Source organism: Ceratotherium simum, chromosome 11 (assembly GCF_057802395.1).
Source record: "Ceratotherium simum simum isolate JZ-2026a chromosome 11, ASM5780239v1, whole genome shotgun sequence".
Lineage (NCBI taxonomy): Eukaryota > Metazoa > Chordata > Mammalia > Perissodactyla > Rhinocerotidae > Ceratotherium > Ceratotherium simum.
This window is the reverse complement of record NC_141910.1, coordinates 46899535-46927332: the sequence shown is the minus strand read 5'-3', so window position 1 is coordinate 46927332 and position 27798 is coordinate 46899535. Positions and strand designations below refer to the sequence as shown.

General features: G+C 36.4%; 1 long non-coding RNA gene across 1 annotated transcript in view; it reads right to left on the bottom strand.

Annotated features, from left to right (window-relative positions):
* Nucleotides 1–15838: 15838 nt before the first annotated feature.
* LOC147915995 (uncharacterized) overlaps nt 15839–27798 on the bottom strand; it is a 50168-nt gene continuing 38208 nt past the window's right edge. The window contains exon 3 of the long non-coding RNA XR_015553580.1: nt 15839–16213. This is a non-coding gene — a long non-coding RNA (uncharacterized LOC147915995). The remainder of the gene's footprint in view (nt 16214–27798) is intronic.

Below are 27798 nucleotides of genomic sequence, written 5' to 3'. Positions count from 1 at the left end.
GAGCTAACATCCAATGCCAATCCTTCTCTTTTTGCTGAGGAAGACTGGCCCTGGGCTAACATCCGTGCCCATCTTCCTCTACTTTATATGGGATGCCGCCATAGCATGGCTTGACAAGCGGTGCGTGGGTGTGGGCCGGGATCCAAACCTGTGAACCCCGGGCCACCGCAGTGGAGTGTGCACACTTAACCGCTGCGCCACTGAGCCGGCCCCAATACTATGCCATTTTATATAAGAGATTTGATCATCCCCAGATCTTAGTATCCATCTGGGGGTCCTGGAAACACCCGCTATGACACTGAGGGGTGACTAAACACTACAATGTCTGTCAAATTAGCAATGAGTTGTGGGTAAGGCTAGCATTGGAAGGGATTAATATCTAACATATGATATCAATTCTAATTTCTAATATATATTATGGAATAATAATTGTAATGTAGAAAACATTTGAGAAAAAAACTTAAAATTTCCCTTACTTACTTTCCCTTACTTACAATTTCCCTTACTACTAAATTAAAATCTGAATGCTTATTCAAGAAAATGTTTTGAAGATGATCTAAAAACCTGTAATTCAGCGGGAAGGCATTTTTCTTGTCTTCCCTAAGTTTGTATTTGAATTAAGCCACGGATCTTTATTATTATTGAAGAAGGAAGGAAAGGAATGATTAGGTCAGTGAATATTGTTATCATAAAATATGAGAAAATCAAGTCCTTCTTTGAAAATCCCTGCCCCTTGAGAAGTTTATAAAATACCGAAGTTGGTTCTGTTAATCCAAATGAAATTGCTGTGATGTAAAAATCTTCTTGAAAATTCCCAGTTTGTAGTTGAGATGGAGTCGGCCATGACACAGTCAAAAGTCTGTTTCACAGATCCTAGCTGTTAGCATCTGATAAAAAGTGAGGAATGTTGCTCAAGGACTGACGTCTCCCCAACAGATTTTTTTCTTCTTCTGCTTTACTTTCTTTTTTTTTTTTTTGCCGTTAATAAGAAATGACTAACAGAGTCTCTAGCAGAGTCTATTATAAAAAATAATAACTTGTATTAACAGAGGGATATTTTGCCTCAAAATCGTTTACAAATAGTTACAGATATCCTGCTGCAAGATAGCCATGTCTACTGAGGTGGAACCAACTCTGGTGAAACACCAGAGATGTTTAATAGCTACTCAGTTCTTTCTGGTGTTCAGGTCTACGACCAAAAGGGAGAATGCAGATATTCACCTTTACCTTCAAACAGAGTTAAAGCAGAATTTCTCTTAGCTATAACTGTATTTTGAATAGTGTCTGAAGTTCTTTAAAGACTGTGTCTATTCAGAAATTTTTCTTTGCATTAATTCAAATGTTTACATAGTTGGTGATAATGCTCACTTACCTTTTATGGTAAGTATGGTTTACAGCTATGTCACCTTCATTATTGCCACATGTTGACATGTGGCAGGGCCGGCTTCACAGATGTGCAGTTGCACAGAGCCCAGTGTTCAGAAGGGCTCTGAGTTTTGTTTAATGCCTCATTGTCACCATTTTGAAATTCTTAATAATCGTTGGACAAGGGACTCTGTGTTTTCATTTTGCTCTGGGCCCCGAGAATGACGTGGCCAGTCCTGGCACTTGATAAGAAGTACAGTAAGTCGTCAAGGGTCTGTAGGATCTCCAAAGACACCAGAGCAAAGACTCTAGCACTCGAGTATACGGGCCTGTTTTGACAAGGCAATTAGGGATGATATATAGAACCAGGCTTCTTCAGAGTGATGTACCACCTATTCTCCTCACCAAATGCAAAGTAGAGTGGAGGGAGTGATCTGTAATAGAAATGTGCAAATTTCTGTGATACAAAAAGTAGGGACATTTAGAGTCTGTGCATTAAATGATACTAAACTTTTGTCTTATGCTCTGTTGGGAGAGGGAAATGACTTGTGGAAGAGAAGCTGGATGTTAGATGTAGCCACTGTATCCTAAACACATTCCCGTCCCCACAGAGAGACTGTCTGTCCACATACACGAGGGCAATGATGGTAGAATAGCCCTGAAAATAATACTAATGCTACGGCTTAATATTTGTGTGACACCTATAGATTCTCTCAAAATAATGATCCTAATTGAGATTTCCTGTAATACAATGTTAGCATCATAGAAGCCAAGTGAGTTACCCAAAGTCATATAGTAAGTTGAGGCAAACTTTCAACACTGGTATTTTTTTTTTTTTCCCAGACCAACATGTCTTTTTTTTTTTTTTTTTTTTTTGTGAGGAAGATCAGCCCTGAGCTAACATCCACGCTAATCCTCCCCTTTTTGCTGAGGAAGACCGGCTCTGAGCTAACATCTATTGCCAATCCTCCTCCTTTTTTTTTTTTTTCCCCCAAAGCCCCAGTAGATAGTTGTATGTCATAGCTGCACATCCTTCTAGTTGCTGTATGTGGGACGCGGCCTCAGCATGGCCGGAGAAGCGGTGCGTTGGTGCGCGCCCTGGATCCGAACCCGGGCCGCCAGTAGCGGAGCGCGCGCACTTAACCGCTAAGCCACGGGGCCGGCCCTCAACACTCGTATGCTAAATCCATGTCCAGGGCCATTTTCACCTGTCTGCTCCACTTGCAATAAATCTTTGAGTCTTTAATTAGAAGGGCTGCCCAGATAATGGGGGTTTTATTGAAGTAATCTTTTGGCTACCAGTGAGGGCCTTATCTCTAAAGAATCCCAGGCCGGGACAGTCCTGTAGGTGGTGGGAAAGGAACAGGGCACCAAAAATGCTGCAGGAAAAGAAGGGTAGAAGGGAAGGACATGGAAAGGAAACCACTGAATATCAGAGTTGAAAGAAAACTTATAGTCATCTTGTCAATCTCTACTTCTCTCCCAATGCAGCCTGATGAAAAAGCCCTCTCAACAGCAGCTGGAAAGATGAATTTTCACTTTAGAAACATTTACAGATGAGCCCTTTATCTCAAAATACCACATTCCATTTCATTATTGAAGAGCTTAATTGCTTAAAAGTTCTGGCTTAAGTTAAATTGAATTTTGATTTGCTGTAAATTTGAATAAAATGTGGTCTCTGTTCTCAACTCTGCAGTGGAATAAAGCCATAAAAACATAACTCCAATACACATGTAATAAAAATCATACTAGAAAAATCCACAAAAACTGTTCAGAAAAGCATATTGCTGGAATTACTGGACAGAGTTTCACAGAGGATTTGTTCTTTGGCTTGGACTGTGAATAACAGCAAATTATGAAAAGGTAGAGCACAGAACTTTCTGCTAATCCTAATGACCTTTTTCCCCTAAGCCACATGACTTTTTTTTTTTTTTAATGTTTAAAAACTCTACCATGTCTCTTCTTGGTCTTCTTTTTAGACTAAATAACCAACTCAAATAATTCCTTAAATGTTCTGTATGGCATCCACATCTAACCAAAAAAATATGAATATCTATCCTTTAACTTATCCTATAATTATTCTCTAGTTCTTTAGTATCCCTATTTATGTGAACCACCATGATTTAAACCCACTTTATTGGATATATTCTGCTCGTTGCATCAACAAGACTTCATTCAATGTGGCTGGAGCATTTTCTCACATATTAAGGTTGCATTAGAGTTTGTGCCAGAAGCATCATTATTGTGCTGGCTTACGCCGAACCTGTATTGTGATCAATGAAGCATAGGGCTGGTGTCCCACCCTACCATATGCTTGGAGATCTAAGAGAGGACTTTCACAATCTTTCCTAATTGTCTCTTTAGTTTTGACCTAAATAAAAGAATGTTGATCTTGTTGCTACTAAATTAGTTTTTATCCCATCTTGTTGCCCTTAAAAATTTGATGACTCTGCCTTCAATGTTTTTAAATTGGAAAAAATTCAAAATGGAAAAAACCAAACCAAAACAAACAAAAACCCAAAGCACCATAACAAAGCCTAAAACAGAGCCACATGGCGTTCGACCAGCAGCTTCCCCCAGGTTTCAACGAAACTTAACTAACAATAAATAGGCTTCTTAAAATCACCCCATTTTAGGGGCCTGCACTGTGGTGTAGTGGGTAAGTTCGTGCACTCTGCTTCGGTGGCCCATGGCCTGGGTTCGCTGGCCCAGATCACGGTGCTGGCCTAAACCACTTGTCAGCCATGCTGTGGTGACATCCCACATAGAAAATGGAGGAAGATTGGCACAGATGTCAGCTCAGGGTGAATCTTCCTCAATTAAAAAAAAAATGGAAGATTGGCAACAGATGTTAGCTCAGGGTAAATCTTCATCAGCAAAAAAAAAAAAAAAAAAAAATCACTGCATTTTGTTTCTTACAAAAGAATTTCCAATTATTTCTGTGTCTTGGTGTTAATACAGTGGGTCTACTACTACCTCAGAGCCTCCAAGCAATTTCGTCTAAAATGTGAACAAGGTAGGCTTGTCATTATGTACTGCTATTGTGCCCAGCTAGATCACAGGGATTATCATATACTTTTAAAAAATCCATTCAGACTCTTTGATTATTTAAATTTTTGCTAGAAAATTTTCTGAGGGTTTTCTTACCCCTCAGATTATAATTTTCTCAAATAACTTACCTTTTCTCTCCTCACTTCGAAAGCTCAGAACGTTTGCTTAATCTCCCATTTTCTGAATGTACCCTCTCTCCCTCATTTTTGTAATTGTTCCAACTATGACACCGCATTTGCAGTCTCTTTAGTATCTTCTTATGTGCTTCTTATCTTGCTAACCGGAAATCTTAAGATTATTTTATCGCTTGTTTGGGGCCTGCAGTACATTTCCATTATAAAGATTATTTTCCTGATTCTAGAAGACTGAACTAAAATTGGATTTGAGTAGGAGTGCCTTCTCTCTTCAGCTGCTAGCATTTTATCATTTTCCTTAAGCACTGGGATTATGACTTTCTATTTCTCTTTCATATTATAGAATATACATATATTCTCTTTGTTGGTACTTTTCTTGAGACTTCAGCTCACTCTGGCATCCTTTTCGTGAGCAAATTACCTCTGAATCATGACGCCTTATGTACTCATTTTTGATTATGTGTTTCTCTTTTCATCTTACAAAGATTTTGAAAATCTGAGAATCTGTCCACTGTAGTGGGCACTTTCTATAGTTCTATAATTGCTAGCATTGATTGTATATTTAGAATTTTCTTTTTTGAAACTTCAATCTCTCAAAAGCATACCCAGGGGAAGTTCCAGGTTTTACGGGGCCTGAAGCTTATACAATTGGGGAGGGAAGTCTTCTTTAAGAAAAATAACATAAAACACCTTACTTTTAAAATTCTATAGGGCTGTGAAAGTAGCGCATGCAGGGACCTCTAAAGCTTGAGATTTATTAGGTTCATGGTGACTACACTTACTTCAGATTACGCTCCTTTTGGAGTCTCTAGCCAAAGAACCATAGCTGAATTTTAGCTGACCATTTTGAAAGTGACTTCAGATATATAACATATATTATCAATTAATATGCCAGTCTGAGCTTATTCAAAAGCTACTCACAACCCATGAACATGATAGAAAAAGATTTTATTTTATTCAGGTTATCATACATCAGTCATCTTGCAACTGACAAAAGAAAACTTTCTTATGGCTGAGATGAAGAGGGAAATCAAGTCAAGAGCATGTATCAAGAGCCACAGAGGCTGCCACTTGTAAGAAAGGGATGCTAAAAAACAACACTTAAGAGTCCTGGGAAGCAGCATGGAAGATTGCCCCCTACTCAGGGCTCAGGGTGCAAGAAACACCCAAAGGAAATTACTCCTCTGGTTCATACCAACCTTGGGAATGGAATCCGAATTTATAACAGCTGTGTGTTTCAGGCAATTTAAGACAAAAAAAATTAAAGAAAACTGTCCTGTACCAGTGATCTGTGATTTCAGGCAAAAGCATCATGAGTTGGTGCTGCTGAGATGCTCCCACAAACTGGAACATATGAAGTCTCTGGAAAAACTATCACTGCCATGAGACAGAGTCAAACTTACAAACCAACCAAGGAAAGAAACCACCACAATGGGAAATCAGTACATGAAAACCCTGAGAAAATTCAAAGCCCATGACCTTGAGACACTAGAATAATCTGAATGAAAAGTAAAATGTCCAAATGATTAGAAAGATTAATAGAGATCAAAGCACATGTACAGTATAGTATGAATAAAAAATAGGAATAATTGTAAAATGGACCAAATATATATTCCACATATAATAAAACGAGTAATATAGTTATAGAGAAAAACATCTTAATAGATAGGTTGAACAATAGACTAATAAACCATAGGAAAAATAATTGTGTCTGAAGATAGATCTGAATACTTCTGTAGTACAAACAAAAAATTAAAGAGAGGGAAAACATGGAAAAAGAGGGTAAAAAAATATGGGCATATAATATAAAGTTTCAGCCTGTCTAGTAGGAGCTTTAGGAGAAAGGAGGAAATGTTAGAGAAGCAACATTTAAAGGCACAATGACAGCAATAACAGCAGACGTACTTGCTTTATTCCTGATGTGGATGGGAAAGCTTCTAAATATTCACCGTTAAGTATGTTGTCTGCTGCAGGGTTTTGATAAATAATGTTAAAAACTTTCCTTCTTATTACTAATTTCCAAAGTGCCTGTTTTATTTTAGTGATGACTGCATACAAAATTTATTTGAAGATTTTTCTATCTCTTTTGAGATGATCATATGCATTCTTTACTTTCTTAATGAACTGTGTGATAGACTATTTTGCATACCTGATATGTAAATTTTTATGCGTTGTTGGAATCAATTTAGTTATACAATTTAGTGTATCTAAGGTTTGACTCTATGAGTGAGATAGACCTATAATTTTTTTTTGTACTATCTTTGTCTAGTTTTGGCATTTTAGTTACATGAATCTCATAAAATGAATTGGGAAACTTTTCCTCTATTATTTTCTCTGGAAAAGTTTGTGAAGGTCAGAGATAAACCATTTGGGAAGGTTTGCTAAAACTTGCCTATAATAGCATCTAGACTTGGTGTCATTGGAGAGTGGGGAAAGGGGGAGATTTTGACTATCTAGTCCATTTATTTAATGCCTGTTGATCCATTCAGAGCCCCAATTTCTTCCTGAGATAATTTGGTCATTTGTTTTTTATTTATTTTTGGAAAATTTCTACGATATACATTTTTTTATTGGCATTCCTTGTGTTTGTTTATGATTTCAAAACTAATTACTACTCTATTATAGTATATATATTATATATTATATATACACACTCACATACGCACACACACATATATACATACACTATAGAACATATATGTGTGTATAAGTATAGTATGTATATAATGTATATGTGTGTATATGTGAGGGGAGATATATTTCTGTCTTTCAGCAGTTTTGTTTGAATTTTGTCTATTTCATTCATCTTTGGAATATAGCAGGTATTTCACTTTTTAACAAAATTTGACGTCCGGCTTCAAATTCAATTTTCAACTTTTTCTGGAAAATTATCATCCATATCCTTCATCTGCCCATGTATCTTGAAATGTACTTGCATGATAATAACACTTGTGAACTTCTATTCATTTGTTCTCAAACCCTCCCCACTGTGCTTCTACTCCACTCCTTTGGGAAGCCCTCCCCATCTCTCTTTTGACCTTGAGTTCTCAGATCTAGGACTTGCCTCCACTATCCTCTCAGTACCTCCTGTCCTTGACTTTATTCCAACAGGTAATGTGCTTAACTATCTTGCTCTATCTGAATACAGTCCCCTTAGTATATTGTAATGTTCTTGGGAGCAAATGCAGTGACTTTTGTTTGTGGCCTTCAAATTCCCTCAATGTTTTTAGTATAGAGTAGGCACTCAGTAAATTAGCTTGAATTTTTAACACTACTCCTGTTAATTTTTCCCACAATAAGCATAAGAAAAATTAGTAGTTTGGATATATTTTAACAGGTTGAAATGTGTTGACTTATTCTGCTAAAAAGATAACACACTTACCGATTTGATATGTCAGGCCTATTTATTGATTTATAATTTATCTTTTTCTAGGAAGAATTTCAGCTATATCAGCAGCTATATCACACCTGCATATGCTATTTAGACAGTCTTTAGAGTAGATTTCTCAAATATTATTATAAATTTTCTTCTGTGGAGGTGACAGCATTCCTGCTTTTACCTGTGAACACACAGATCATACTATATTCTCTGAAGCATGAAATAGAGCTCATTGTTTATTGCTTAGGATCGTCATCTCTGAGAAGAGGCTTATGCCTTTTCGAAACCACCAAATTAAAGTGTCTTATTCATTGTCTCCCATTGTCATGTTCTCCGCTTATACAATTTTTATAACTTTGATTTATTTCAACCATATTAGTGCTTTTTTTTTCTCCTGATGAATTTTGATTTAGCTAACAAAAGATGTACAATTGGAACAGTCTTGTCTTTTAGGCATTTGCTGCAACTATGGGAATTTGCAAATTCTCCCTATGGGCTTGTCAGAAATTAAAGTAACATGACTAATTTCAGTTACCTTAATAAGCAGATATTTAAAATGTTTAATTAAATTCACTTATTTCAACAAGAATATATTATACGACTCTGAAAAAAGAAAATAAAATGATTGCATCCTGTGGTGGTCTCAGTAGATTTCCAAACCATCTTTCTCTTGCTACTTTTGTTGCCGAATTGCCAAACGGACCTTGATCTCCAGACTGAGTCCAAGAAGCGGATCAGAGAGGTTGCTGGAGTTCTGTGATGTGGTGGTGTACAATTTGCCATCTCTGCCCCACGACTCCACAGTGTTTGTGTGGGGCAGTTGTACAGGCTTTAGAGGCTGATACTCAAGATGTTCCTCTGAGTCAATTACTCATTGGTCCAAATTCTAACAACTAATAAAGAAAAAGTGAAGCAAGCTATCGCCTGAATGCTAAATAAAGCAAGTATGAGATTTGCAGCTACGGCTTGTAAAATTGGTTGCCTTCTCAAGTTGGCCTAGAGAGCAGAAGATTAAGAATAACTGAAAATATGCACCACCTACGGATAGAGACTGAAAATGTTTGCTTTTATATATTTTTATTTTGTTATCTCATCAGTTTATATTTAGACTGATACCCAGACCTGGGTCCCTTTTTATATGCTGCTTCCTAGGTTCACGATAGCAGATATTAAATGGTATGTGTATGTGTGTATATGTGTGGGTCTCGACGTGTGAGCATGTGTGTACTTACATGTGCTGCGCATCTGAAGCAGACCTTGCTGACTACTATATTACCCTTCTCCTTTTGCTCAAGCAGGGAAACAAGTTTCAGAAGCTATGAATGGTTATCACTTCAGACAGGAGCACAGACAAAAAACATGCTCTTCAGATCCCTCCCTATTTACAATTCTTGACTCCTTCACACCTTAGAAAACATTTCGTGGAAACTACCATAGAATATCCTTTTTCCATACTGCTGCTGGTGGGTCTCAGGAGCTCCCGGAATGCACAAATCTGAAACTTCCTAGCACTAAGTATCATGCCTCTAGAACAGCATTCCAAGAACTAGTCTCTTGCTGACCACTTTCTCTTACAACTTATAAACAAAAAATACCTAACAGAATTCAGCTGTTCTTTCTCAACCGCTTTAACAGACAGAGCAAGCAAAAAAAATAGATACGTAATTTTTTCTCCTATTGCCATGCTCACTTCTGAATTACAATGTTACTTGGGAGAATGGGGACAAAACACAAGGCTAGGGAAAGGAGAAGAAAGGAAGTGAAAAGTGAGAGGAATCATGGTGGATAGTGGAATAACATCACATTGGATGTAGGCCCAATAAGAGTCCAAAATTTTGAGAATCCAGTGTGAGGATAAAATTGATTTGTTTTAGAATATTTCTATGTTTCAAATAAATGTGAAGAGAGGATATAATCAAAATATACATTAATGGAAGTTACAATGAGGACACGGACTGATTTAATCATTACATTCCAAGATACTAGAAGTAGGGATTAAGTCTTGAAGTTTCCTAGAAGAGTATTTGGGGAAGATAAAAGGATACTCAAAACTGATCTACTGGTATTTAATAAATACATTGAATGATTAAAAACTAAAATAAACCTGAATAGACATTGGATCTGTTTAGAAAAATGTAACCATTTATAATGTTATGGTTTGGATTATGTCTCCCAAAAAGATATGTTGTAGACCTAACCCCTGGCATCTATGAATGTGACCGTATTTGGGAACTGGGTCTTTGCAGATGTAATTGGGTTAAAATGAGGTCATAATAATTAGAGTGGGCCCTAATCCAATGACTGGTGTCCTTATAAGAAGAGGAAATTTGAACACACATACATAGAGAGGAAATGTCATATGAAGAAACAGAGACACAAATTCACAGAGGAAAGATGATACAAAGACACACTAGGAGGAGGCCATGTGATGATGAAGGTAGAGATTGGAGTGATGCATCTACTAACCAAGGAATGCTAAGGAGTGCCAGCAACCATGAAAAGCTAGGAAGAGGCAAGGAAGAATCTTCCTCTAGAGCCTTCAGAGAAAACATTGACAGTGCCGGCACCTTGACTTTGGACTTCTAACCTCTGGAATTCTGTTGAAGAATACATTTCTGTTATTTTAAGTCATTCAGTTTGTGGTAATTCCTTACAGCAGCCCTAGGAAACTAACACATATAGATAGTATTCAGAAAATTTAGGTACACCTGTGATCTAGATACACTCTCAAAATTGAGGTTATAAAAAAATTGACATATTTCTATGCTAAAAAACAGTGTCTTTTTCCAAGACCAAGTGACAAGTCAACTTCACTAGGCCTTTGCTATCAATGGTGATGGTATGATACATGGGTGCGTTGCAATGCTATCTAGGGCAAACAAACTTCTGAAAACAGCCAGATAGCAAATATTTTAGGCTTTGGGGGCTTTTCAGTCTCTGTTGCAGCTACTCAACTCTGCTTTTGTATTATGAAAGCAGCCATAGATAAAACATAAAATGAACAAGGGTGGCTGTATTCTAATGAAGCTATTTACAAAACGGGTGGTGGGACAGATCTCATCTGTGAGCCAGTTTGCCAAACCCTGTCCTAGACAGTTATTTCTTCACTAAAGATTTAGACCCTAACAAAGACTACAGGTCGCTGTACCTGTTCCAGTCTGTTCCTGTTCTCTAGTATAGCAGCATCTCACAGCTATCTTATTGACAACACAGACATTTGTTTGTGTGGGAGAGTACAGTGATGACTCTTCTATCAACTTTATTCATCATAACTTAACTGTTTGTTTTCCTCTGCTATTCATTGCTTTGCTATAAAGATCATCTGTTGTTGCTTATTCTAAGTGTTAGGTAGAATTTATAGGACCGATAGGAAATAATTTTTGACAGGTAAGGGATCAAACAGAGTCATTCGAAACCATTTACTTTCCCTATAAATTACAGCTGGGTGGTTACTGTTCAAGAATTGCTCCATCTCCGTTGACCACCGCCATCTCCTACTCAGTCAGCTCTGTACATTGTCGATGTTTGGAGCCAACCTCTATCATCACTTACGGGGCTGATATTTCAGACTAATATGAACATTGACCGTTTGCACTCACAACATGCCCACAACACATGCGTTTTCCAGGGGAATTAATTGTTAGCAATGAATTCAACATTCAGCCTTTAACATTTTTATTCTGCCAATGAGGCCAGAGAATAAATCCATTCTTTCAAGCAGGCTATTATTAACCTCTGGCTTTCACAAACGGCAAACAGCCACTGAATCCAGCTGACAGCACATATTCATTTAAAGACTAATAAGGAGAATTACCCATGTTAGTTCAAATGTATTTTTCATGTTTAAATCTTTCCAGAGCTGTTGCAGGAGTTGGGTTGGAGTGTGCAGAATCAATTAACTTGTTCTAATTCTTATCTAAAGTTGAGGCATTGAGAAAATTTCCAAAATACATTCAGGGAATCGTTTCAGCTTCATTTTGGGAAGAAAATACTCTTGTAATAGACATTATTTAGCTTTTTGCCAAGGAAATAAATTTCAAAACTCTTTGATCTTTTGTGTGACCAGAGTCAGAGATGTCCTTTCTTTACTTTGTGTTTATATTAGGATTTTGACTGTAATGGGTTCAAATACATGAAGTAAGGACAGAAATAGGAAGCAAGTTCATAACGCATAACTTGAGAACATGTGATGGAGGAGTAACTCTAGGGGTTTGCCCTCTGCACTCCAGTTTCATCACCCAGGAAGAATGCTTCCCTTGCTCTGTCCCTTTTTAACAATACTAAGAGTAGCGTCAGTATCTCTCAAATTATTATGCATATTTAGAAGAATCCATCTTATAGTGTAATTTTGAGTCTGTTAAGAGAGAAACAGTATATTAAACCAAAGACGCACTATCTCAACTATCATGAATAACTACTGAATACCTGCACAGCCCTATTAGGAATCACATCATTTTTTCACAGTTTTTGTTGACAGATGCTTTGTAATGTTTTTATGGTTGATTTGCAAAAATGACCATTGCTTCTTGGTTGTGGCATCTGATTTACCTTATGCCTAGCCTAGCATTTTCCCTGAGTTCTAACCTTCCTTTCACAGTATTACGGGAAAGTCATTGAAGAGCTGATGCTTGAAGGGCAGTTTTGAAATTGGCTTCACCCTTATGATGTGTAGGAAGTAGAAGGTACAATTGAAGTGCGCCTACAGTTTGCCACCAGGAGGCATATATTTGGCCATTTGTAAGATGCAAACAGCTAAAAATGCATTCACAAGTGGTAAGATCTGAGTGAAGTTCAATTATTTCTGCATTTCTGTGCTCCTGTTGGATGCAGGAACTGCAAAGTGCTACAAAAAGAATTATCTAGTTCATAATAAGAGGTGTAATAACAGCAGAAAAGGCTATGAAATGAGATTCTCCATCTGATGTTGTTTTTCACAAAGTCACATCTAATAGCTTGGTATGGCTTTATTAAATATTATTTTACTCCCCTGATCATTAACCTTTTGTATTTCACTGAGATTTTATCACTAGTTTGCATAAACTCAACTAATGCCTACTAGGCCTTTCTTATATTTGTTTGCCTATATGTATACAAACAGAAAATGGAATACTCTAGAATAAATTCGTGGATTATATTAAGAAACAAGGTAAAAAACTGTGCTAAAATAACTTTAGAATATTCAATTATTATTCAGTTAAAACTTCATTGCTGCTATTTATTTGAATTTCTACTTTTTGTTTGTGAGGGAATAAAACAGATGAACAGTTTAGTATGTTGGAGACTGGATCAGCCTCGGATATTGTATGGTCATGACTCTTTCACACATCAATTTAATAATTTTTCCCCTAATCTCCTGTGGAATTTTCTGGAACTTTGATGATAACTTTTGTGAGCTTGACACTGAATTTCCACCTGACTCTTCATGATTATCATGCTTTGTGTGGTCCCAGCACTCCTCTGCTCATCCAATCTAACCTTCTCAAAGTTTCCCCAAGCACTCCAATTTATCTCATAACTCCATGAATGTAGAGGGGCCGATTTCTGACAATAATGTGCATTTCTGCTTCTCTCCTTCTCCTATTCATCCTTAAAACTCAGATTCAATGTCACTTCCCATTAACAGTGATCTCTGTCTGCTCTAACCAAGTTAGAGGCCCTTTCTTTGTACATTGTTATTTGCTATGCTATACTTTTCAGAGCACCTACTTTACCATATTTAAACACTTTCTCTTGCCTTTCTCTACACTTGACAATGACTTCCTTGAGGGAAGAGACTGTATTGGGCTTATTCCAGATACTCACTAAATGGATACATAGTAAACATTTATTGTATAGATGGCTTCTGGAGTTGATCACAAGGCTGTTTAGTTGCAGGGAAACAATTTCCCAGGGAAGTAAATCCTATTCTTGATTTAGACTATGAAATTTATACTTAATTTTTAATTTATTTATACTTATACTATGAAAACCTAGTGGGACACTTTTGTCCTAGAGTGATGATAAGTATTTCCTCTGGCATATATACGAGAACTCAGGCCCTGCCAGAAATGTGGGTCAATTACATGAGACTCAGATCTGACTATGGCTTTTCATGCTGGGATCCTATGGAGTAAAGGACTAAGTCAGCAAGTCTGGGTTGTCCACATTCTGCACATTCCAAAGAAAGGTTTGGCCCTTGCCCTGCTCCTGGTAGGTAACTTCTAAGCCCTTGGACTATCTTCTCTGATAAGAGTGTCTTTGTTTACGTGGGCACCACAGGCCATACCAGTCTATGCTAACATTGTGATTTATGATGGGGACTTTGGGCCACACAGAATCAGCTTGACTTCCGGAGGGGCTGGAGACTCAGGTCAGCCATGCCTATGTTATGGTCCACACCAAGGCTCAGGTGAACTTTCCTGGTTGGTGATGCTCTGTGCATATTGTCACATATTATTGCTGAGAGAAATAAGTGTCATACACATGACTCCACTGTGAGAGAAAAACTTGAATCTTGTACCTGGTGTCCTCTGGACCCTGCTCCATGCATCTTTTTCCCTTTTGCTGTGATAAACTGTAACTGTGAGTATGATAGCTTTATTTAGCTCTGTGAGTCTCTCTAGTAAATCATTGAAACTAAAGTGAAGATTTTTGGACCCTCAAACATGTAACCTGAAGGATTAAGAATAATATAGAGAAGCTTCTGATCATCTGTGGTTATCTTTAAAGTGCTTTATTACCTTTGTATGAGTAGGTCAATGTTTGGAAATTGTATTTTATGGCTTTAATTTAACAATTCTTTCCCCTAATCTCCTGTGGAATTTTCTGGACCTTTGACGATAACTTACGTGAGCTTGACACTGAACTCCACCTTTAGGTTAAACGGTGAATCTTAGTGTATATTAAGTCAAATTAAAATCTGTTGCCTTCTTTGGGACAGATTAGACTAGGGCCAAATTAGTTTCTGAGAGTTCATTACATTCTTCTTGGCCTTAGATGTCAAAATATTTCCTGAAATCCATTTTACTGTAAATAACTACTTAATTAGATTTTGTTTAGGGATAGGCTTATGGTGTATAAAGATGCAATTTATATTGTAATAATAGCACATGGAAGAGAGAAAATTATAGAGCTAATAAGAAAAAAAAAGTTTGCATACTATTGAAATTAAGTTGGTTCTAGTGTGAACAAGATTGTTTTAAGTTTGTGTGCAAAATGTAATTCCCAGGGTAACCACTAAGAAATAATCCAAAAAATTAAAAAAACAAGGGAATCACAATGGTATACTAGAAAATTTTTGTTTAAAACTAAAGAATGAAGTGATAGAAGAATAGGGAAACAAAAAAGACAAAATTGTATAAAAAGCAAATAGCAACTTGGCATACATAAATACTACCCTGTTAGTAATGACAATTAAAGTGAGTGGACTAAACACTCCAATCAAAAGGCAGAGACTGGAAGAATAGATAAAAAGCATATGATCCAACTATAGGCTGTATACATAAGACAAAATTTAGTCTCAAAGATGCAAATAGGTTCAGAGTAAAAGGATGAAAAAAGATATACCATTCACAAAGGACCCAAAAGAGAGCTGGGTTGGCTATACTAATATTACACAAAAATAGAATTTAAGACAAAGATAGTCACTAAAGTCAAAGAACGTTAAGTCAAAGAAGAAAGATATAAGGATTAACCCATCTTGAAGATATAACAATTATAAACATATGCACATAAACAAAGAAATCTAAAATATATGAAGCAGAAAGGGACAGAAATGAACAGAGAAATAGATAAAATTCTACCATATAGTTGGAAACTTCAATACTCCACTTTTGAGAGTGTGTAGGGCAATTGGGCAGGAGATTAATAAGGAAATAGAGGACTTGAACAACACTATAAACCAAATAGACTTGATAGATACCTATAGAACACTTCATCCAATAAGAGCAGAATATACATTCTTTTCAAGGGCACATGGACCATTATGCAAGATTGACTATACATTAGGCCATAAAACAAGCCTCAATAAATTTAAAAATGATAAAAATTACACAGAGTACTTTTTCTTACGATGACAGGATAAAATTAAACATCAATTAATGAGGAAACTTAAAAAAATATTTAAACATGGCAGTTCAAAAACACTGTCCTAAATAACCTATAGGCAAAGAAAAAAAAATCACAAATCACGAGGGAAAATAGAAAATACTTTGAGATAAATGAAAACAAAAACAAAACTTACCAAAACTTATGGAGCGCAGCTGAAGCAATAAGAACTCAGAGGGAGATTTATAGCTGTAAATTCCTATTTTGAAAAAAAGAAGAAAGATCTCAAATCAATAAGGAAACTTTCAATTTTATGAAAAGAAAAAAGAAGAAAAAGAAGAACATACTAAACCTAAAGCAAGTGTAAAGAAGGAAATAATAGAGATTAAAATGGAAATAAATGAAATGAAGAATAGAAAAACAATGGAGAAAAGCAGTCAAGCCAAAAGTTTGAAATCCAGAATTCCTTTCTAGTTTCTACAGGAAGGTGAGCCCTTGGAGGAGCAAGGTCTCATACAATTTCCATGGCTTGAATATGCTTCCAGCACTGCCATTTGCCTAGTGCATCACCATTCCCTTGAATGACTCCCTTCATGACTCCATTTGTTTATTGATTTCTATTGTGGGATAATTGACAAAATTGTAAGACATTTAAAGTATATAATATGATGATTTGATATGTGTAAACATTGTGAAAGAATTCCCTTTCACTGAGTTAACATGTCAATCACTTCACATATCTACCTTTTTTTGTTGTTGGTGGTAACATTTCAGTTCTACTCTCTTAGCAAATTTCAGTGACTCCATTTTATGCCATCAGAGTTTATATAATTCACATAGCCACAATATTAAATGTTATAATATTAACTCTATGAGATCAAGTGCTTTGATTTTTTGGGGAGGAGGGCAGGAAGATAAAAATTCTGGATTAGTTACCATGGGCAGAAAAAATGGTGTTTTTCAAATGTTCCGTATATTTCCCTTTACTTTTTAGACTCCTTAAAGTGAGGTTGCCTCGTTGTTGCAGCCAAAGGAATGTGAAAGGAAGTGAGTGCACTATTTCTGGGGCCAAAATTTTTAAAAGCCTATATTTCCCTTGTAGCTCTTACTTCCAATCCCTTTGTGTTCCTGGAAGTTATTTTTGAGAGGTTTAGAACCTAAAGCTCTGAGTCACGCCTGGTAGGGGAATGGCCTGACCCTCTAGACTTTTAATAAACAAGAAATAAACCTTTGTTGCCCTAAAATACTTTTATTACTTATTACTGGAACCTATCTTAACCTAATATGAGAACAAATATGTCAACAAATGATGTAACAGTTTAATCCACAAAAAACAGAGCCTTAAAAAGTATACACAGAATATTATAAAATGGATTTTTGAGCTGACAAAAGAAGAGTCTCTTTTATCAACATTATATCATTTGACATCTATCGGACTTAAAATACATATTTATGAATATTTCTTAAATATTGGGCTTAGAACCTGATTGAGGTCTTCTTCCTTCCAATTTCCACATAGAGTTATCTGGTTATGTTACTGATTAGCAGATTCTTAATTTATAAACTTGTGGGAGATCTGGTTTTTAGAAGATAAATGATCATTTACTGTCAACCAATAAGCCCCCGAATATGAGAAAGACAAAGACAAAAAGGAAAAGAGAAAAGAACTAACATTCTTCCAGTTGTTCATGTAAAAACCTTGGAGTCACCCTTGACCCCTTTCTGTCTCTTACACTCCATAACCAATCCCTCAGATAGTCCTGCCTATTCTGCCTTCAAATTATATACAGAATTTAACTACTTACTATCACCTATATTGCTACCACTCTGGGCCAAGCGACCCTCATCTTTTACCAGGATTAATAAAAAGCTTTTAAACTAGTCTACCTGCTTCTCTACTTGTCTCCCCTCTGTATATTCTCAAAACAACAACCAGAGCGATCCTATGAACAGGTAAGTCAGATCATGTCACTTTTCTGCTCAATATCCTTCAGGCATGTCATCTCCATCAGAGTAAAAGCCAAAGCCCTGACAGAAACCTACGAGGTCACGCATGATATTTCTGACCCTCATTTCCCACTGCCTCCACCTTCGTTCGCTCACTCTGATTGAGTCAAGTCTTCTTTGCTGTTCTAGGAACATGTCAGGCATGGTTTTGCCTTGGTATTTTTGTATTTGCTCTTTCTTCTCCTTAGAATACTTGACTTCAAGGATCCACGCGGCTCGCTCTAATTTGACTGCAATGTTGCCTTTTCATGAGACTCTTCAGGCCATCCTATTGTTCCAAATGCAATCTTTCCTACCCCTCTTCTCTACATTATTTTTCTCTTACCTTTTCACTATCTAATGTACTACACATTTCACTTATGTGTCTTCCTTCTTCTCAGTTTCTCCCATTAGAAACTATGCCCCATGGGGCAAGGATTTTTGTCTACTTGCCTAGAACAACGCTTGGCACATAAGAGTGTTCAGTCAATATTAGTACTTCTGAGTGACAGATGCCGTGTTGGACTGTTTACACATATTTTTCAGTTAAATTTCTTACTGACCGTATTCTGTAGATACCTTTGCTTATTTAAAGATGAAGATGCTGAAACTGAGCGAGGTTAAAATATGTGAATCTAGGTTTTATGACTTCAAAGCCATTGTTCTTTATTATATCTCAGTTACTTTTATTCAGGAAGATAAGTGTTATACGACAAGTCCTTAGGTCTTTATTTCCTTTTTATCTGGGAGTCTATTCAGTCTTCCTTTCGCTGTCTGTCTTTTCATGTTAACACTGCAAAGACGACCCATTGTGAAGCCTGGCTCAGCCACACTGTCACCATCTCCTCTGAAATCTGACTAGTTGGAGTAGACCTGTCAGCCTCTTGTGAACATGGCAGGCCTCTCAGTGAAATAAAAGGCCAAGGACGTGGTGTACCTTGTAAAAGCTATCATAGCGGAAAAGAACAAGCGGCCATGTTCACATCATGAAGAGAAATGTCACCAGATGCATATAATTTTGAAATTCTTACCTATATTTTTATATACCCTACTTGGTTTAACAGTTCCGGGACAATAAAAGAAAGACACAATCGTTTTGTTCAGTTCCACTGCTTGAAATGGAAAAAAAAGCTCTCTATAAAAGTGAACATCAGGTGAGTAGTTGCTGAAATATTGCCTATTGATCTAAGCGAAAGCAAACATTTTAAATGAATATTATCCAGGTTTATGCAATATTTAGAATCTAAGTCAAATGTTTAGTACTCTCAAGGTAAGAGTTTTATGATACCTGAATACTAACGGCAGAAAATAGAAGGGCAGAAAAGAGAAAGTTGGAATAAAAAGTGAAACCAAGTGGAATTGCTGAGCTGAGTCATTAGGAATGAAGGAAAATCAGAGTAGAGAGAACGAAATAGTGTAATGATCAAACAGGAAGCTTTGCTTCCTATGTCAGTCCAAGATTTATGGGAACAAGAGTATTCGAGAACTCATGATGGAACGAAGAGCAACGAGATGAAAGAGGCTTTTAGTCCTTAGCTCGTTGAATTTAGATTTGTTAAACTTCATACAATGAACAATAGTATATGTCATAAAAAGAATATTTTTTGAAGAAACTTATCACAACACATATATGTATATATGTATGTTTTGATATATCTGTGCCTGTATAAATATACACATACACACATATATGGGTGTATTTGCACACACGCACACACATTTCCCAAAGAGCTTCTTTCCATGATTCCATACGTCAGAGAAGATTTACTGGAGTTTTTACCTCTAAAGATGCTAATGTAACACTGGATGCTTTTACAGATAAAAGCAGATAAACTCTCACATTTCATGACTTGCGCTCTGAAGGTTCATTTCTCACTCATGTAATAGACCAAAGCAGATGCTCTTAGGCAGCCAGTTCTCCTTCAGGCAGAAATTCAAGGATCCACATCACCCTGGGATCATCTCCATTCCAGGCAACCGGATGGGAAACAAACTGGGAGGACCATGCCCAGGGATGTTTTCATGGGCCAGGTCAGGAAGTACACATTTCTCTTTTGTTCGTGGTCTGTTAGCTAAATCTCCATTATGTGGCCACACTCACCTGTCCAGCCATGTGCCCAGGAAGAAGAGAAATATGGTTTTGAGAACAGGTAGCAATCTGCCCCATCAGAATAGCACATGTATATTGAGCTGCTATTGTGGGCAAGGCATTGTTCTAGACTCTGGCACATTTAAATATTATCTTTTTTGAGGATCCATAAATAGAATATTAATTGTATGATTTTTGACAATAATAAATCATTTCATTTGGATTATAAAAATACATAATAGTATGTATTTGGGTTTATGTTATATGCCTTATTAACACGTACTTTTTGGTTTATGTCAAATGACACAAAACCTACAATTTTAGAGTTTCAGAATAGTTTGAACTTCGAAAGCTATTCACTATAGATTATTTGGGGCATTAATGGAGCCATGTAATTGAAATGCTAAAAATGTAAATTAATTGGCTTGTAAATGAGACAGGTATAACAAGTAAATGAGGTCCTGTGAGTCTGTTTTCACTCAGCTACTGAGTTCCATGAAAAAGTGAGAATGTTTATAGAGGTTAATGGAATAATTATGCCGGATTTATGAATTCTATTAAAATTGCATTTAAAATATAAAGCTATATTTTGCACCTTTAATTATAAAATGGGCTTTCTCAGACTTGAAAATGTTTAGAATTCAAAAAGAGACATTTTGCATTATTGTGAAAAAGTAACTGTTTTTAAAATTAGAAAATTATTTATAAATTTCTCTTCCAATCCGTTTTTAGTCTTTTATACAAAAGACTCATCTATTTTCAGAGTTACTTCGTTTAAGTCATAGAAGAGAGAGAAGCAAGTGTAGAATACAGAAGAAAACCACAGCTATACTGTAGGTTTCTCAAATACCATCACTTAGAAATGGATCTCTCCAGACAGAGACTATTTTAAAAATTAATATTTGTGACTCCTTATTTCTCTCTCTTTTCTTTCTTTCTTTCTTTCTTTTCTTTTTTTTCAATTTTATCAAGCGTTTAAATTGCGTCTTCCAGTGAATTCTTAATTTACTGGCTGAAATGATGGAAGGGAAAGCCAAGTACATGCTTTCACTAAAGTAAGAATCTCTGCCTCTAGGGAGTAGCGATGCCTTGACAATGCTGCTAAGATCATCACTTTCCTTCCTCTTGATTTGGGGTAGGTTTCCCAATACACCCAAGAGGAGTTAAGCTCAAACCACTTTACAAAACATAACAAATTAATCTTTTCAATATCCCTCCAGTTACTTTTATGCCTAGATGTTCGATGTTCATCTAAGAAAGCTTCAAACATAAATAACACTCATCTCTATTACCTAAACTACTGTTTTTTTTTTCAAGTAACTTTTCGAACTTCAATGGATTAATAAATATTTGTTGTTTTAAGAAACATCTATATTCAAACTAGTTAATAATCTGCATTTTTAAAATAAAAAATAAAATATACCATTTAAAAATTGAAAGTATGAAGAGTAAACGTATTGTTACTTGGATGTTTACAATCCAAATGAAAAAAATATATTTTTAACAAGAGATATATAGCAGAGTTTTTCAACCTTGGCATTATTGACGTTTTGGATCAGATAATTCTTTGTTTTGGAGGGCTGTCCTTATATTGTAGGATAGTTAGCAGGATTCCTAGCCTCTGCCTACTAGATGCCTCCCAGTTGGAACAACTTTGAATGTCCCCAGATTTTGCCAAATGTACTCTTGGGGGAGGCAAAATGCTTCAGTTGAGAAACATTGGACATTATAGTTGAATTTTATCATCTTAATCACAAATATGGCAAATATTCACATGCATGCTCTTAACTTTTGAAGAACTATCACAGCACATTCCTCCTTGCAGTAATTCACCATCCAGAGGGCAGAACTGTTTTATGTTAATACAACTGTTAACGAATATGGGACTCGGGGCAGGTCTATACTGAATGAGACGCTGTGGGCTAACTCATTGGTTTTAACTTTCGTAATGAGGGGGAAACTAATATGCTTTTAGCGTAGTTGAGCCAATTTAAGTGCTGAAGTGTCAAGAAATTATCATGATAGAACAAATTGGGTCAATGGATTTCTTAGTGTTTTGCTATTAGAACGGGGTGGGGGGAAGAAACACTAAATAAGAAACTTAAGAGTCATAGGTTAGTTATACCTGAATATTTGAGGATTTAAGATTATTCTTTAGATATTTCAATTCTGTTTTTATTCAATGTTGAAAAATTAACAATCATCTGATAAGGATTGATCCTGCAAAAATTCTTTAGAATAAATTTGGCCTAAAAAGGCATTACAGAGTCTGTATAGACCTCAGGTTTGGGTTTGTGATGTTTTTTGAGAAATACCTAAATTCTGAATCTCTTACAGTTTGTGTTCTGGCGGCCTTGAGGCCACTTCACTGCTTGGGAAATTCTAGATGTGAATTAAAACATCACAGCAATGTAAGTCTATTCAAAATAATGACTCTGGTTTGGTAGTCAGAAGGTAATTCTCCTAGAGGCATTCACACTGGGACATTCGCTAGCAATTGAGAAGCACTTAACTGGAAGATTGAAAAGAGAAGAATAAAATCTATATTTCTAATTCGCAGCGGCTTTGACTTCTACCCTTCCTTAACTACTCAGCTCACAAATCGCTCTGATAGAGGATATTTTGTACCTGTGGGTTAAATCTTCAAGTTACACCTGCAGTGTTATTTAAGTTATCTTGGTGTTTGTAATAAATACACAACTGGGCAGCTAATTGTTTTAACACGACTTCAATCTAATTGCATATGCACTTTCAGGTGCCCCAAGTGTCTCCTAAGCCCTAGAGAAAGAGGAGAAGCAAATACATCTTATTTATCTCTTTGCATTCTCTACAGATTTTATTATAGAACTCATATGGAGAGACTCTCATTCCACACTTATTTTTAGTCTGCATATATGGACAGAGTACTGACTAAGAATGAGAAAGAAATTTTTTTTTTTTTTTTTAAGATTTTATTTATTTTATTTTTCCCCCCAAAGCCCCAGTAGATAGTTGCATGTCATAGCTGCACATCCTTCTAGTTGCTGTATGAGGGACTCGGCCTCAGGGTGGACGGAGAAGTGGTGCCTCGATGCGCACCCGGGATCCGAACCCGCGCCACCAGCATTGCAGCGCGCGCACTTAACCACCAAGCCACAGGGCCGGCCAAGAAAGAAATTTTTTTAAAGCTACATTTGTCAGACTTATGCTATTGTCCTAAAGAAATTAAATCATCAAAACACAAATTTTATATAAGAATAAAAACACATAATTTTCCTGGAAATAAGTGGTGCAAAGCACATCTGAAATGCTACCTCTTCCATGAAATATTTCCTGACCCCAAAAGTGGTACATGTCCTGTCTCAGCCTAACGACCTTCATGACCATTGTACCTTTAAGATTACACATTTTGTAAAAGTATTTTGCATTATACTGTAGAGATTCATGTGCTTATCTTAGGCTGCTTTACTAATCTGCAAACTCTTTCAAGATATATATATATATTTTATTTTAGTGAGGAAGGTTAGCCCTGAGCTAACCTCCATTGCCAATCCTCCTCTTTTTCCTGAGAAAGGCTGTCCCTGACTAACACCTGTGCCCATCTTCCTCTATTTTATATGTGGGACATCTGCCACAGCGTGGCTTGATAAGCGATGCGTAGGTCTGCGCCCGGAATCTGAGCCTGAGAACCCCAGACTGCCGAAGCTGAGCATGCTAACTTAACCACTATACCACCTGGCCAGCCCCTCAAGAGATATTTTCGAGTTTCATTTCAGAGTTTCCTTGCCTCACATAATCATATTGATCATTCTAGTTATTACAGCCAGATTAAAAAATATCATCCCAAAATTTAGTGGCTTAATGCAACAAAAACATCTATTGTACTCATCATTCTGTAGTTTGGGCAGGGTTCCAGGGTTCAGTAGGGATAGCTCATCCTTGTTCCACTAGGTGTCAACTGGGGCAGCTAGAAGTCTGGGTTCTGGAATGATCTGAAGACTTCCTTGCTCGCCTATCTGGTGGGTAATACCGCTTGGTACTTGAGACCTTAGTTGAAGCTGTTGACCATAATGTTTATTGCTGGCTTCTCCACACAGTTTGTGCTTTCTAACAACTTGGTGGCTGGGTTCCCAGGGTGACAAATTGATTTAATGGGTTGTAAAGTATTGCAGGCAGTCTCTGAAGCAAAGCATAATCTATCCCTTTGGGCTTAAATGCCCAAGTGGCATATAAAGTTCACACTATGCATCTCTTATTACATTGGCTATTCCCGGAGAGGTCATTACCACTTGGGGAGGGAGCCCTGTTCCAACAAGTTTATCACTTTAGTGAAAATTTCCCAGAAATCTCTCCCGGACACCACCATCCTCTACTCTGCCAGCCAGCACTTACTCATCCCTTGAAAAGCCTCTGTACACAGCTCAGTTTTAGCTCCTATCACTTTGTTTAGAAAGTGTTTTCTTATTTGTTTCCCCTTGATCTTTGTCCAGTGCCTGGCATGTCACTTAAAACCCCAAGTAGATCAAATCTTTGAGGAACTAAAGGAAGAGATAAGTCTTGGGTCTTGTGCTGGCAGATTTATCAGATGAAGAAAGCAGCATAAATTTGTCTGTGGCCTTCTGCAGGTGGAAGCAAAATGCTTTAGGAGCTGACCTTGGATGGAGAAGAAAACCTAAAAAATGAATGTATGAATAGATGAATGAATGAATGAATGAATGAATGACAGAGTAGAAAATGACACAATCACTAATTTGGCTAAAATATCTAAATAAAATCTGATAAAATAACTGTTACGTACTAACCAGAAAGGCTTAATGTAGCTTGCCTAGAAACTTTTAAGACCTCTAGTTAGCACCTTTAGTAAGACAATGGAGACATAGTATAATTTTTGCTTTATCTCAGTGCCATGAGACAACGAGCTCTTTGAGAGCAGGATCCAATTATTCAGTTGTAATAAAGTAGTTTCTCTATAAATGCTGAATGTGCAGATCAATTAATCAAAATAGATTTTATAAACATATTTTATGTTTTTGGTAAACAAAGTAAACTTTGGTAAACCAAGATTCATAATATGAACATGACCTTGATATTAACGTGGAAAAAGTCACCTTTTATTACTTTTACCTCCCCTTCATTATTAAATCCACTCAAATCTCTTAATCAGGCAGAAGATTAAATAAAATAAAGTTTATCATCTGATGTGAAGGTATAATAATAAGAAAATTTTTTCCTGAACACTAAGAAAAAAAGTCAAAAGAAGAAGGAGAAAGAGAATATAATGAGAATGTAAGTATCCCAGAAATATTATCTGTCTGTGATGATTTATGTAATGAAATTAAAAAGTTGAAAGCCAATTTTAAAGCATTTCAAAGTAATATCATGGAAATTAGTTTGAAGGATACATTTAACGTTTTGAATCAGAATCTGTCAAACCTGTCATGAATTTTAACTGAGTTAAAAAAGTATTCTGATGTATATTGTATGGATGTTGGAGTTTCAAATACTGCAGAACTACCCAAGAAATAATGATACAATAGAAAACAATTACCTGGTACTAATAAAGTATTTCAGTTGAAATCGTGGTGAATGTCAAAGGAAATATTTCAATGTATTTAAATAATGTACTCTACTGTTTGTAAAACCTGGTTGTGCCAGATAACTTCTAGAACAATATTTCTGATTTTAACTTTATCTAGTTTTTCTTAACTTTTTATTAACATGTACACACACACACACACATACATAAGTATGCATATCATAAGTGTAAGTCTCATTAAATGTTCACAAACCGAGCGTCTCTGTGCAACCGATACCCAGACCAAAACACAGAAATTGTCAACACACCAAAAGCCCTCATTTATGCCCTTTTCCTATTTCTACTTGCCTCCCAAAGTAATTACTCTCCTGACTACTGACAACATAGATTATTTTGCCTATTTTTACACTTTACATTAATGGAATAAAACAGACAATATCTAACTTTCTGAGACTGGCTTCTTTCGCTCAACGTTATGGTTGTGGGAAGAATCCATACTGTTGCTAATAGTTGTACATTATTAATTTTTATTGCTGCATAGTATTCCATTAGATAACTATTCTATAAATTTACCCACTCTACTCTTAATGACCGTTTGGGTAGTTTCAGTTTGGTGCTATGATAAATAACACTGCTATGAACATCCAGATACATGTCTTTTAATGAATATATTCTAATACCAACTGCTTTTTGCATATACTGTGTAAATTATGTAAAATGACACAATTAATGTTAACTGTGTCTATTTTTCAGGTATAAGTACAAAATACCTTTCTTTAGACTTCTATTTATTAAAGCAAGATACCTATCTTTAAATAAATGCTGACTCTTTAAAGGGAGAGTCTACTATATGTCAGATAAAGAACTAGATATTTTATTTATGTATTACTGATAAACATTGTGCAAAATGAATACTACTAAACCATTTTACAGATGATAAAACTGAGGATATTAGATGCTAACTAATACCTGAAAAATTCTCTAGCTAATGTTATTAAGAGTTTATCATTATCAAGTTGCAAAAATGAATTATGTTTTAACATAAATTTGGTGTTGCAAAATGAAGGAGGGGAAAAACGAGAAGAAGGAAGAGAAGAGGGGAAAATATTACAAAGAGATGTTTCCAAATGAAATTTAGAACCCTAGTCAGTTTGATCTCAAAGCCTGTCTGTTTTAATGTAGATTTTCCCAGGGGCAGACATTGAGACAAGGATTCAATGTAGCAAGTTGCCACCGTAGACAACTAGAAGTCTGGGAAACTTAGATTATGGGGCTCAGAGATGTTTCCTTTTAGGACCGTGGGAGCTAGGGTATTTTAAAATTAACTCTCAGAGTCAATGGTTGAGGACTGATCCTGGAAGTGTTATTTTTCTCTCCCTTCCTGCCTACTGCGTGCATGGGCAGAACAGGTTCCAGATAAGTTCTTGGGCAAAGAGAGACTAATGATGGCAGTTGGAAATTGATTAGTATGCACTTAAATGATAAAGCTTGAAGAGATATGGGTGGGGCACCAAGAGCATCTGCAGCAGTTTCCTCGTTACCCTGGCCAGATCCCCCCACGTCCTATGTTACATTCATTCAATATCTCAATATCACCACTGCTTTTTCATGTGGTGACCAGTCACAGTTTCACTGAAAAAATAGAATAGAAGGAGAAGTGGAAAAAGCTACCCCCTCAACTATTATTTTACATTCCGTCACTCTCAGCCAGCCTTTTCACTGGTCTAGGTTGCTTGCCCAATAGGTAAACATAGACCTTCATCTCTCGGGGACCTGTGTTCCTGGATAACATGCCCTTGTAAAGCCATACTTGCTATAACTACCCACTAATGAATATCTCTCATCATGGAAGCACTAGGAGACTCTCAGGAGAGTATCTTGAATTCTAGACATAATTCTCCCCACCTCCATCAGGTAGCAGCAATCCTGTCTCCTCATGATAATCAGATTCTATTATTCCTGCTAGCATAGTAACATTTTGTTTGTATGTTTGTTTTGCTTTCTGATCTTCAATCAGAAGTCCAAAATGATCAGGTAGCAATCTTGCACTTTGGTTTTCTGGAACTTCTATTGTATTACCTATTATGAGTCTGCCTTGGGAACAAGGACCTCTAGTCCAGCAGAGCTTAAAGTTCTAGGCACAAGAAATACAAATTCCCTATGTGAGCACCTGGAAGTGTGGTGATAAGAACCACCATTTCCATCCTGTTTCTTAGATTTATTTATTCTATGAGAGCTATAATATCATATAATG